The following is a 14,240-nucleotide window of genomic DNA, read 5'->3' on the forward strand; positions in this document are numbered from 1 at the left end:
TTGTCCACTTAGTACAAATTCTTAGTGAATCATTCTTCCAGTATCAAAGAAGGTTAGCAGCATCGTTGCAAAAAGTTCATGAACTTAATTGTCCAACCCTGACATGCGAGAGGATTCCACTTAAAACTGACCTGCCCAGAAAGTGAGAAATGGCAGGGAGAGAACTTGGCAGTGGGCAGTCAGGAAGAACAACACCTTTATGCTTAGCTATAAGTACTTGTTATGTAGCTATATTTCAGTGCTTCCCCATTAGCTGAGAATATATTTATCTGTTTGAAGTACCTTACTAAATAAAATTAGTAAAATCTTGCAAACATTTTGCTCTCCTACACAATCACTAGGTAGGTAAAAACCATTACTTAGAGACCATCCTACAAAATTAGTGCATTCAGGCTATTTTTACTATAGTGAGTGATGTTTGGCATTACAAATATGTTAGTGCTTTTTTCTCATTTACAAAAGTGACCCTGATTAAAGTAATTTCAAAAAGTAAAAGTAGAAGGAATTCATGTGTTTTTCTCTAGTCTTCTTATGATTGTAATTTTATGTAAACTACAGTATTTCATCCTGATATTTTAAATTTTAACTTTAATTTAAAGCCTACTTTTCCCATAATGATAAATAATGTTATAAAACAATTCTTTAGAAAATTAATATGTAGTTGATTGGATGTACATAGTTAGTCACTATTATGTTTAATTTAGTGGCAGTTTGTTGTAATTATAAGTGTCACTGTACATAAAGCTTATCTGTATTATGGATCATTTCTTTAGTTTTGATTAAATGAACTGAAATTTCTGCATCAAAAATAACTATATATGTATATATATAGTTATGTGTACATATATATATATATATATATATATATATAGCTTGATTACTTTCAATATGAATATGTGAAAGCAGAACTTGTGAGCATTTTCTCTACTCTTACACATTTCATAATGACAATATTAATAAAACTAAAAACGGACTTTTCCAAAAATCTATATCGCTAAAATAATTGTTCTTCTGAGTAGAGTTGCAGTATTAATATCAGTTTGTGTAGTTCCTGAATTAAAAACCGATGCAAAACTTCCCTTACCTAACCTCAGACCATTAAACTTTTGATCACGTCAGGTATACCCCCCACCTGTTTCCTTCATAGCATTCTTTCTGTGGACTTCTAAATGCTGAAATTCCCATTTTCAAAACTATATCATCCTACATCCTGCAATACAGTCTGAAGTTAAGAGAGATTTTTCTCAAAGATATAGCCAACTTTTTCTCTCAAATATGGTATAAGCAGTGTTTTAATCGTGCTAAGTGTTCAGATTCATAAGCATAAAGCAATTGCCCTGTCAACTTCCAAAATTGTGTTAAGTGAAAAATTATGTATGTCGGTGAATCCATTCACTTTTTCTATGCAACAATACCAGGTTTTGCTCACGAGAGCTGATAATTTCACTTGGAACAATTTTAAATGCCATTATTCATTACAAATACTGTAGAAAATAGCATGTCCCCAATCCACAATTCTACCACCTAATCAACCCAATACGACTTTTCATTAAATTTCACTGCTGTATCTGATTAGGACATCGTCTGAAAACAATTAGTTCACCTCATGTGATGAATAGACGTTAAATTAAATCATGCCATTTTTAAGTATGTTACCCTTATCTAGAAGCTCTAAAGCTAAACAGGACATCATATAAGAATTTTGAATGAACTGTGAAATAACTTAAAAAGCACATGTGTTGTTAAACTTTTACTAACACCAATATATTTCCAACTTGAAAATAGAAATATAAAATTAATATTTAATGTATTAAGATCAAATCTGTATCGATTAAAGGAGATGCTCTGATGTCTGATGTCCTAAATAACGTTCTATCAGCATATCCTGGGTTTTTAGCCCTCCTTTGAGAATGAATGAAATCACTAATTTTACTGCTGTTCATTCTAAAACTAGAAGAGAAATATGAGTTCAATTTAAAGTACACTGCCAGTTGTCCTTGTCAAAAGTCCACTATGGTTTCATTGTCATAATCAGTGTTTCCATTCTACCAAGTTAATTTAATAGAGATCATGGTTGTACAAAAAGAATGATTACTTTGGAGTAAAAATGATTATTCTTTCATGTTTTGTTAAATTATCTTGTCTGTGATTGTATTTCTGCTGAAGGTGGGTGGAAAACAAGTTGAGGTACAGATGCCGCCTCATGAAGCTGGTCAAGTCCCTTGGTATTTATTTTGAACTTACTATCTGATTGTCTAAGATATTCTGACTGGCGCTGGGATTATGCACCTAGAGTTCAGATCAAACTTAATATGCTCGCTGCTATGATATCATCCCTTGTATATTAACTATAACTACATAACTATGAAAGATATTCTATGCCACTATATGAGAAATGTTGTTCAAACTTATTCCCTAGCCCAGATTTGCCCTGGGCAGAGAGAAAGTGTGCAAGGCAATTATGATGTTTGAAGTAAAATCCAAAGGTTATGGAGGTTATTATTATAGCTTTCAGCAAGAGATCTTTTCATCCTACATTAGAAGCATAATACCAGGGGTGCCAAAAAAAATGTATACAAGTGGACACTTTGGTCAGTGTTGCTCAAGCAGTAGTTTGCCATAATCAGAAGTGTCTGAACACTGATGGTAACCACTTTGAGCACCTCTTGTAGTTGCAGAAGTCAAATGTGACTTGTATTCATCTTTTGTTATCGGTATATATTGAGTATTACAATTTTAATAGTTTTCCTTTCTTAAAATGTGTATACATTTTTGGCACCCTCTGTATTTAGATCCTAGATGCATCATTGAAATTAATAATGTGCAATGTTTGTTCTTGCGTACACTGTGTGACAAATATTTTTCAAAACATTGGATTTTTGCTCATGATCACTTTTAATGCAGCCACTCTTCTGTGTTTAACACATACACACGTAAATAACAAAACTATCTGAAAAACAAAGATAATATAATCAACCAACAAATCTCTGAACCAAAAGTATCTCCACATGTGTACAAACACCGTGCAAAGTTTCTTTACTTTTTAATGTTTTATCATTTTGCTTAATCTTGAAATTGGGCAAAAAAGATGCATTAAAATCATGCGATCTTAGTGCCCTGCCCTTGGCTCATTCAAAGCAAGATCTGGAAAGAGTTAGGGGAACCATCTAGTGGGGTGTTGTCCTTTGGGAATTTGGCAATAAAGGATGTGACTTCAGAACTCCATGCCAGCCTTTGGACTTTGCCTGTCTCAAATCTCAGAAATTCTGTTTCATCTTTCTATTTGGACTTTTATTCAGCAAATACTCGTAAAGTGTTATAATTCATCAGAAAGTGTAAAAAAAAAAAGAGTTAAAATGAAGTCTAAGAGTTAAAAGAAGTATACCAAGGCACAGAGAATTTCCTGAAGAAAGATTCTAATACTACATATACATGGTAGAATGTAGAATGATCTTTTAGTCTCTGCTTCCGATAGCATAATGAAGTAGATAATTTAATAAAACTTTCCCACATCAAAAACACTGGATTCAATATATATTTATATCAAAAAAGCATTTGAAGTGTTACCCAGCTAATGGATTTCATTCTCTGAAGACAATGCAATTGTAGGAAAGACATGAGAAGTGCAATAGTAGAATTTAATGAGCTAGAAAGCAAAGATAAAATAAAGAGGTTTGGCAAAATAAGTAATGGGTTGTTTGGAAAAAATAATTAAATCTATAATGTCTGTTAAGGTTAATTTAAAAAGTAGGCAAGCCCTAAAAATATATGTAATGGAAAGGAAGAGACTTAACTTCACATTTAAAAATGTATTTCAAAATAATGTGAATAACTTATGTCAACAAATTTGAAAACTTGAGTGAAATGGATAAATTCTAGGAAAAAAGAATACCAGACTTAATTTAAGAAACAGATCATCCAAATTGTCCCATAATATTAAGGAAATAGAATCAGTGTTTTAACATCTTTTCACATCAAGCACAGATAGATTTTTAAAGGTGGGTTCTACCAAACATTCAAGAAACACACATAATTTTGTAGAAATATATTCAGAAAAGAGAAAAAGACAGAATATTTTTCAATACATTTTGTAACACGGGTGTTATCTTGTAACCAAAACCAAATAAAGACAGGATGAGAAATGACAATTACAAGTCAGCTAAAAACTCCTAAACCAAATATTGGCAAATTGAATTTTTCAATGGATTAAAAAGCTTACTAAGTTACTTTGGTTAGCATTTCACACAGAAATGCTAAATTTGCTTAACATTTAAATATCTATAATTCACTACATTTGCATCTATATGAAAATTATAATCATCCTAATAGATGCAGAAACAAGACCCAATACATTTAACAAAATCCATTTTCAAAAATCTTAGAAATGTAAGAATAAAGGTAGTACCCTTAAGGTGATAAAGGCATTCACCAAAAGCTTCGCTAATAGAGCATAATCCACAGTGGAACATTAGTAACATTCTTTTTAAAAATCAGCATTGACACAAATAATCAAAATAAAGTAGCTTGAATATGCACAAAACCATAAAAATACGACAGTATTTTTTTTTCTTTTTTAAAAAATGATCATCCAAGAAAAAAAGAAAAATACATGATGGAGAGAGGCATCTCTTGTCAAAGGAGAAGATGGTAACTATTGACAGAAATTAAGGACCCTGCTTAAAAGAAAATTCTTAGCTTTCAGAATACATAGGTATACTCCTAATAGTATCACCTTAAGAGTACTAGTCAGGGGTGCTCCTTGGATACTAGTTCTTAGGGCACTAATAATAATACTCTTTAGGTACACTGCCCCTTAGGGTGCTACCCATATGCATCTACATCTTGGAAATCCAATGTGTTGATAAAGAACAAAACATGGACGTTTATTTTTACAAATTAGAAAGTATATAAAAACATGCTATAATCACAAAGTAACAAGCCTAAAAACAATAATACATTTTTTATGCATTCTCCAACTAGAAATTTCTTTAGAAAAAGTAAATCCAATCAATCAAATCCTTGGAGAATTCAAACTAAAATTGCAAAATTTATAAAATAGTAATAATAAGAAGAATGACAACCATTCATATCAGAATTAGTTGTCAGAATAAAAATCATAGCTCTACAAACTTATAAAAATGGAAATGGAAGAATGAAATTAAGTGTGTTGAAGTCTTGACTCAAATAGCTAGAAAATTGTCAGAAAAACTAACATAAATTGGAAAGGTGGATATAATTAAATTTGAAGCAAAAATGAAATAGGTTATAAACAGCAAAATGTAAAACTAATATATGAAAAAAAAATGCTTACTCTTTGAAAACAATACACAGAGTGAGACAGAGATAGAAGAAAAAGAAAGAAAGCTTATGCTGACCTAATCAAGGAAAAAGAAGCAAAAAACAAACTTATACAAAATTAGAAATGGCTAATGGGAAATTAAACAAAGGACATTTTAATAGATCATGAGAGAATATTTTGCAGAACTCTATTTGCCAATTAATTTGAAAACTTAGATGAAATGAACAATTTTATGAGAAAATACACTTAGCCAAAACTCTCCTCAGGAGAGATACAAAGCTTAAACTGCCTAATGACAGAAGAAATTTAATATTATAAAGAACTACACCACAGCTGGGAACCAAGCCCACATGTTTTCATAGACAGTCTTACCAGAAATTCAAAGGTAATGCCAACACAATTTAAATTGTCCAACAACATGGATATTTGTATAGTTGCTGTAAAAGCCTTTTACAAATTTCATACCAATTACTGGTTTTGAAAATAGAAAAATGTAGGAATTCGTGAATAATTTCTTTTTTTTATTAAAATTTATTGGGGGTGACAATGGTTAGTAAAATTACATAGGTTTCAAGTGTACAATTCTGTAATACATCATTTATATATCACATTGTGTGCTCACCACCCAGAGTCAGTGCTCCTTCCATCACCATATATGTGACCCCGTTTACTCTCATCTAGCACACCCCTGCCCTCCATACCCTCTGGTAACCACTAAACTGTAATCTGGGTCTATGATTAAACATGATAAAACATATATACCTCATCCCAAAGTGAAAATAGTGACATTCCCAATAAGGTCAAAAATAAGAAAGGATGCATGCTACCTCCACTACTATGTGATCTCGTGTTGGAGGTATTAGTCCATGTAAATCAGATGAGAATAAACAACCAGCCATAAGATTTGGAAGAGTATTCAGTGAGATAACACAATAAATATTCAGCATACAGAAATCAGCAGCTTTCATATACACGAACAATAACCAATATTAGTACAATGAAAGAGAAAGCCCTTTTCAAAATAGCAACAAAATATCAAATACTTCATAATAAATATTAAAATGAACTATATACTGAATGAAATGTACAAAACCTATATGAGGACAAACTTTAAAACATTCCTGGAACATATAAAATAGATTTGAACAAATGGGAAGATATCCCTGTTCTTGGATAACTGAAGTTCATAAAAATCTCAGTATTGATTATAAACTTAATATTAATCCAATAGGAAATTCCAACAATTTTTTTTGCCTGAACTAGATATGCTTATTTTTAAGTTTATTTGGAAAAATAAACATACATTAATATCTAGGGAAATCTTAAAAAAAAAAAAACCCACAATGAACACTGATGAGTCCTATGTAATGTGGATGTTAAAAAGAATCTCTAACTAAAAATGTGTAGTACTGTGATATGAATAAACAGAGACTAAAATAATATGATAGATAGGAGAGAATAGACTCAGGTACATATGGAAATTTAATATATAATAAAGATGACATTTCAAAACCATTGGGGTAAATGAACTTTTTTTTTACAAAATAGATTTGGAAACCTGAATGAATATCTGTTAGGAAAAAGGTAAAATACTTCCATACTACCACCGTAACTCCAAAATGATCAAAGCTCTAATTTTAAAAAATAAAACCTTACATGTATTAAGAAGACATCAGTAAATTCTTTGTTATCTTGGCTGAAATAAAGCCTTTTAAACTATGCATCAACACTCAGAAACAATATAAGAATACTTTGTTTCTTTATTTGTTTGTCTTGTTCCTTTGTTGTTTTCAGTTTTATATCCCACGTATCAGTGAAATCAAATGGTTCTCAACTTTTTCTGTCTGACTTATTGCACTTTGCATGATAATCTCAAGATCCACCCAGGTTGTCACAAATGGCACTATTTTATCTTTTCTTATGGCAGAATAGCATTCCATTGTGTATATATACCACGTCTTCTTTGTCCATTCATCTATCCATTCATCTATCGAAGGACACTTTAGTTGTTGCCATGTCTTGGCTACTATAAATAAAGCAGCAGTGAATATTGGAGCACATATGCCTTTACAGATAAATGTTTTCAGGTTTTTGAGGTAGATGCCCAAGAGAGGGATTGCAGGTTCATATGGTAATTTTATTCTTAATTTTTTGAGGAACCTCCACTCTGTCTTCCATAGTGGTTGCAACAGTCTGCATTCCCACCAACAGTGTATGAGGGTCATACACACGGACAATAGTTTAGTGGTTACCAGAGGGTAAGGGGGGGAAAAAGGTGTAGATGAGGGTAAACGGGATAAAATATATGGTGATGGAAGGAGAACTGACTCTGGGTGGTGAACACACAATGTGATATATAGATGCTGTATTACAGAATTGTATACCTGAAGCCTAGGTAACTTTACTAACCAGTGTCACCCAAATAAACTTTGATTTTTTTAAAAAGGGGAAAATATTTTGATAAATTTAATTATAAAAAGATTAGAAAAAACCCTTTGGGAAAAATATCAAATTAACCAATGTAAACATGAAATGATAAACCAGGAGAATATATTGGTAGCATGTATCTCATATAAGTGAATATAAACGTATAAAAAGCGCTTAAAAAAATAAAAAGAACAATATACAAAAAAAAAATCTGACAGCATAGACAAAAATCAACAAAGTTAGATAAAAATTATGCAAATAGGATATTATATATAACATATATATATCTATATATATAAATGCTCAAATATTTTTAAAAGAAATGAAAAATGAATTTACACCCATATACCTGTCACAAGTTGAGTTTCATAGGAAGAGGACTGTAAAATGATTAGCCTGCAGGGCAATATTACAGAGGAGATCAATGACTTTGGAGAGGAGAAGGGAAAAGTAAGATTGGGCAGAAGAATTTGAGATTCAGTGTCATCTGAATGAAGGGCTCAGCTGACAGTCACACGAAGAACTCTGGATTGGGATCACCCTTCGGAGGAGTCCCATATTTAGGCAAAAATGCTGGGCTTTTATGCTCCAGTATATATCAGGCTGTCCTTGGACTGAAGCCACCCTTGAAAAGAGTGATCTTGGGTGAGGCCATTTTCTTCAGTCCAGGCAATCCCGAAACAAGACTGAGAGATGAGGGCCTTCTTCCACCAGCACTGTAGCCAGTAGCAAAGTAGGTCCTTCCTTTCAGAAGGGAATTCTGGTTAACATACAGTAGTGTCTACCACAGCACCATTCTCATCTATCAGATTAGCAAAGATTAAAACACTGAACAACATATTCTATAACAATTCATGGGAAAACAGGTACTTTATATCCTATGTTGCTGGTAGATGTGCAGAATGATACTTCCCTTATGGAAGAATATAGCCTGAAGATATTTTCCTACACAATAAGCAAACATATGCACATGGTTAATTACTACTGCATTATTTGAGATGCGCACCACTGGAGGCTACTTGAATTAATGATGGTATATCCATAAAACAGAGAGCTATGTAATAATAAAAAGATGAGAGAAGATCTGTAACAACACATATAGAGCCTGTCCCAACCTATCGCTAATTTATAGAGACGTGTAATTAAGTTTACATTTATATTTATAGTATTAAATGTTAATGTTTTAGTTATAAAAATTTTGTCCCAATAAAGAAAGGTAAACAATTTTTTTTTCTATATTTAATGAGTGAGAATGGGATGAGACCAAGACTAATAATATACATACGAGCTCTGACAATTAAGTTCATGAAATAATCCTAGAAAAAGTGCTACGTACCTCATTGCTGAATATCACTATGGTCACCTTCGAAGTACTCCCCTTGGGAAGCTATGCACTGATGCCAGCACCTAGTCCACCCTTCAAAGCAATTTTGGATCTTTTTCTGGAATGGCCATCAGAGCTGTCATGATATTACCCTTGATGTCCTGAATGTCATCAAAATGTCTTCATTTCAATATTTTTTTGTTTTATCTTAGGGTAAAGAAAAAAGGGGGGGCCAGATCAGGTGAATAGGGAGGGTGTTCCAATATAGTTATTTGTTTACTGGCTAAAAATCCCCTCACAGACAGTGCCGTGTGAGCTGGTGCATTGTCATGATGCAAGAGCCATGAATTGTTGGAAAAAAGCTCAGGTCATTTTCATCTAGCTTTTTCACGAAGCCGTTTCGTCACTTCCAAATAGTAAACTACCAATTGGTACAAATCCATAATGAATAATCCCTCTTATATCAAAAAAGTTTAGCAACATCTTTTTCACTCTTGATTTAGACTGATGGAAATGTTTTGGTCATAGAGAATTGGCTCACTTCCACTGTGCACTTTGACGCTTTGTTTCAGTGTCATATTGGTACACCCATGTTTCATCACCAGTGATAACATGGCCGAAAACATCGTCTTGCCACTCCAAAAGGTCTTGGCAAATTTCGAGTCTCTTTTGCTTTTGTTCATCGGTGAGGTCCTTTGGGACCATTTTTGCACACACCTGGCTAAGGCCAAGATTTTCAGTTAAGATTGTCCTGTTTCTGTATAAGTGTTTACTTGGTCTGCTATGCTTCTCACAGTGAGCTGATGCACAATTTGATGAATTTTTGCAATGTTTCCGTCAATTCTGCTCGTTACCTCAGAGGCCTCCCTGACCTCTGTTCATCAGTGACAGGTTGTCTCCCCTCAGAAAAACATTTAATCAATTTGTACACAGCCGTTTTGTTCATGGCATCATCCTCATGAACTTGGACTCACATGTCCCTGATTTAACTTACACTCTTGCCAAGTTTAACAAAAATTTTAATGTTTGTTCGTTGCTCTAATTCAAGCTCAGACATTCTCGCGATGGCACACAAAAACATGCAACAACAATAATGAACACCACTCAGCAAGACACCAACACACATCTATATGAACACAGCTGTGAGACACTGATATACCAACATTATGAAACCTTACTGAGCTGTTTGTACATTCCTGCCAATGTAAGCACATGGTGGCAAGTTCACGAACTTATTTGTCAGACCTCGTACAGTATATGTATATATGTGCAGATATATACATATATTTAGAGCCACGTACATATTTTAAAAGAAAATTAAATATGAATAAGGACATCAAAGGCTAAATTGAAATACTAAGACAAGCAAATGCACCTAAATCTAAAACAAACTGATGGGAATTTTAATTGAAGATATTACTCAGAAACCACATACATACAGTGTATACATACACAGAGAGAAAAATCTATGTTCTAAAATCTATATGGAAATCTATCTATGGTCTATCTCTCTACCTATCTAATTTTATCAATCTACCATCTATCTATCTATCTATCTATCTATCTATCTATCTATCTATCCATGTATCTATCATCTATCTATCTTACTGTCATCTATCTATCTATCTCCTCTGAAAAGGCCCAGAACTAATAGCATTAGACTAGCAGTGAGCATACCTAACTGTAAATCTTGATATCTAAATACCATAGTCCAGTAGGAAAAAAAAAAGTAAAAGAAAAACAAAACCTCCTTGGAGAAATGATTGATTACAGATATGGGACAGAGGAAGTAAAATGTTCTCAGAACATCTTATTGTGCAGAAAACAAAACAGATTCAAAGACTAATGCAATCATGTTCAAAGAATAGAGGGGTTAACTTGAAGGATTTTCCACTAACCAAATTTTGACACTTTATCATCCAAAGGAAGACCTAACAACAGTAACGGAAAATAACATATTGCATTAAAAAATGTTTAAATATGTAGTAATATGAGGTGGAAGGAAAGGGAGAGAGTTAACATATGCGAGGGGTGAAAATAGGGAAAGGGTCATGAATGGATGCCAAAACTACTGAATGAAAAATTCATGGAGAAAAAGCTATGTGCAAGTATTGTCTTGATTTTAATTGCATGGCAAAATGTACTTTTACAATGACTATATCTCATGGTTATCATGTAAGTTGCATTGTCATGAGGGGGAGGACATGTAATTGTGTGCTTCCTAACATGAAGCACAAGAGGAATCCAATATCACTATATAATAGTCTTGCCAAATATTTAGTCTAAGTTAAATGATAAGAAAACAAACAGATAAACCCAAAATGCTGGACGTTCTAAAGACCACTGGACCAAGAATCTTAAAAATGCTTAATGTTGTAGAAGTCAAAAAAGATAGGATAACTGTTTTAAAGTATTAAAAGACACTGAAGAGATGACAAACTCGATGCCATATCTGAACCTTGATTGGGTCCCTATTTTAAAAATATACATGAAATGTCTATACATACACACGCACACACACACACACACACACACACACACACGAGGTTGGACAGTTACATTCGCAAACTCATCCTAGAAAAAGTGCTACATACCTCATTGCTGAATATCACAACAATCATCTTCGAAGGACTCCCCTTAGGAAGACATACGCCGATGTCAGTGCCTAGTCCGCCCTTCAAAACAATTTTGGAACTCTGTTTCTGGAATGGCCATCAGAGCTGTCATTGTATTACTCTTGATGTCCTGAATGTCATCAATATGTCTTTCTTTCATTATTTTTTTAATCTTTGGGTAAAGAAAGAAGTCATTGGGGGCCAGATCAGGAGAGTAGGGAGGTGTTCCAATACAGTTATTTGTTTACTGACTAAAAACTCCCTCACAGACAGTGCTATGTGAGCTGGTGTATTGCCGTGATGCAAGAGCCATGAATTGTTGGCGAAAAGTTCAGGTTGTCTAACTTTTTCACACAGCCTTTTCAGCACTTCCAAATAGTAAACTTGGTTAACTGTTTGTCCAGTTGGTACAAATCCATAATGACTAATCCCTCTGGTATCAAAAAGGTTAGCAACATCGTTGCAACAAGTTCTTGAACCTAATAGTGTGTGTGTTTGTGTGTATAACTTAATCTGTATATAAATTTACTTGGGTAACTTGGGGAAGTTATGGAAATTAGAGAATAGACTATATATTTAGGTGATATTAATGTAAATATTCATTGACTTCAAAGGTAAGGGGAGTAAAACTAAAACAAATGGATAGGACTATATCAAACTAAAAAACTTCTGTACAGCAAAAGAAACCATCAACAAAACAAAGAGGCAACCCACTGAATGGGAGAAGTATTTGCAAATAGCACCACTGATAAGGGGCTAATATCCAAAATATATAAAGAACTCAAAAAAACTCAAGACCAAGAAAGAAAAAAAAACTCTAATTTAAAAATGTGCTGAAGACCTGAACAGACACTTATGCCAAGAAAACATACAGACAGCCAACAGATATATGGAAAAATGCTCATCTTCACTAGCTATTAAGGAAATGCAAATAAAAACCGCAGTAAGATCTCAGCTCACACCTGTTAGCATGACCATCATCAACAAGACAAATAAAAGCAATTGTTGGAGAGGCTGTGGAGAAAAAGGAACACATCTACACTGTTGGAGGGAATGTCAATTGGTGCAGCCACTATAGAAAACAGTATGGAAGTTCCTCAGAAAATTAAGAATTGGATTACCATATGACCCAGCAATCCCTCTCCTGGGTATCTACCCCCAAAATGTAAAACATGAAAACATGTATTGCAAACATGCATGTACTCTGATGTTCATTGCAGCATTATTTATGGTGGCCAAGACATGGAAACAACCTAAATGCCCTTCCATAGATGATTGGATAAAGAAGATGTGGTATATGTACACAATGAAATACTATCCTGCCATAAGAAAAGATGAAATAGTGCCATTTGCGACAACATGAATGGATCTTGAGATTATTATGCTAAGTGAAATAAGTCAGACAGAAAATCAAGAACCACATGATTTCACTCATATGTGGGATATAAAACTGAAAACAGCAAAAGAACAAGACAAACAAAGAAACAAAAACAGACACAGATAATACTTTAGTGGTTCCCAGAGGGCAAGGGGGGAAAGGGTTAGTAGAGTAGGGTAAAGGGGGTCAAATATATGGTGCTGGAAGGAGAACTGACTCTGGGTGGTGAACACACAATGTGATATATAGATGATGTATTACAGAATTGTATACTTGAAACCTATGTAATTTTACTAACCATTGTCACCCCAATAAATTTAATTAAAAATATATATTCATTGGTATGATATGCTATTTGCTTATATGAGAATATATTCTTAACTTTGAGAGATGTGTGTTGAAGTATTTAGAGCTGAAATCACCCAATATTGCCAACTTACTTTCAAATGATTCAGCAAACAGACAAAGAGGTGAGGGCAGATATTCAAAATGTTGACCTTTCGTGAATTTAGGTAAGGACTGTATGAGTACTCATGTACTATTCAACCTTTCTGTAGGTTTGGATATTTTCTCAATAAAAACTAAAATAATGAGGTACAACTTCATACTCATTAGTTTGACCAAAAATGAAATAGCCTGATGAAATTAACTTTTGGTGAGGAAGTGGAAAAGCTGTGAAGCAACAGGAACTCATATTGCTAGTAGACGATAAAGTGGGAGAACTCTGGAAAATTGTCACTAGTTAAGCAAAACACATATGTATATACTCTGCCCAAGCAATGCCACTTCTTGGTGTTTATCTCAAAAAAATACCCTGCCATGTGCATCAGGCGACATTAATAAAACAGTTCATAGGTAACCTGTTTATAAGAGCAAAAATTTGGAAACACTAAAATGTCAAAAAACAGATAAAGTATGCTATATTCATGCAATAAAATACCGTAGAGCAGTGAAAGTAAACTATGCCTCCAAGCACCCACATGGATTAATCTCAGAATTAAATTATTGAGTGAAAATAGCAAACGTTATAGTTATGCACATGGTGTAAAGGTTACAAGTATGTATCCCTTAGTATTTATTTGAAATAAAGTTTGTTCTGAAATGTTTTATTTAAAGCTGTGCAAACTGCACAACTATCATTCATTTAGATGAGACTTATCAAAGTCCTATGCCTGTCCCAAATGCAGAGATGACATC

At 33.4% G+C, this 14,240-nt stretch overlaps 1 protein-coding gene across 1 annotated transcript in view; it reads left to right on the forward strand.

Annotated features, from left to right (window-relative positions):
• DPP10 (dipeptidyl peptidase like 10) overlaps positions 1-14,240 on the forward strand; it is a 614,062-nt gene that overhangs the window by 558,852 nt on the left and 40,970 nt on the right. The gene's annotated exons all lie outside the window — the stretch shown is intronic.

Source organism: Rhinolophus ferrumequinum, chromosome 8 (assembly GCF_004115265.2).
Source record: "Rhinolophus ferrumequinum isolate MPI-CBG mRhiFer1 chromosome 8, mRhiFer1_v1.p, whole genome shotgun sequence".
In the NCBI taxonomy this organism is placed as follows: Eukaryota; Metazoa; Chordata; class Mammalia; order Chiroptera; family Rhinolophidae; genus Rhinolophus; species Rhinolophus ferrumequinum.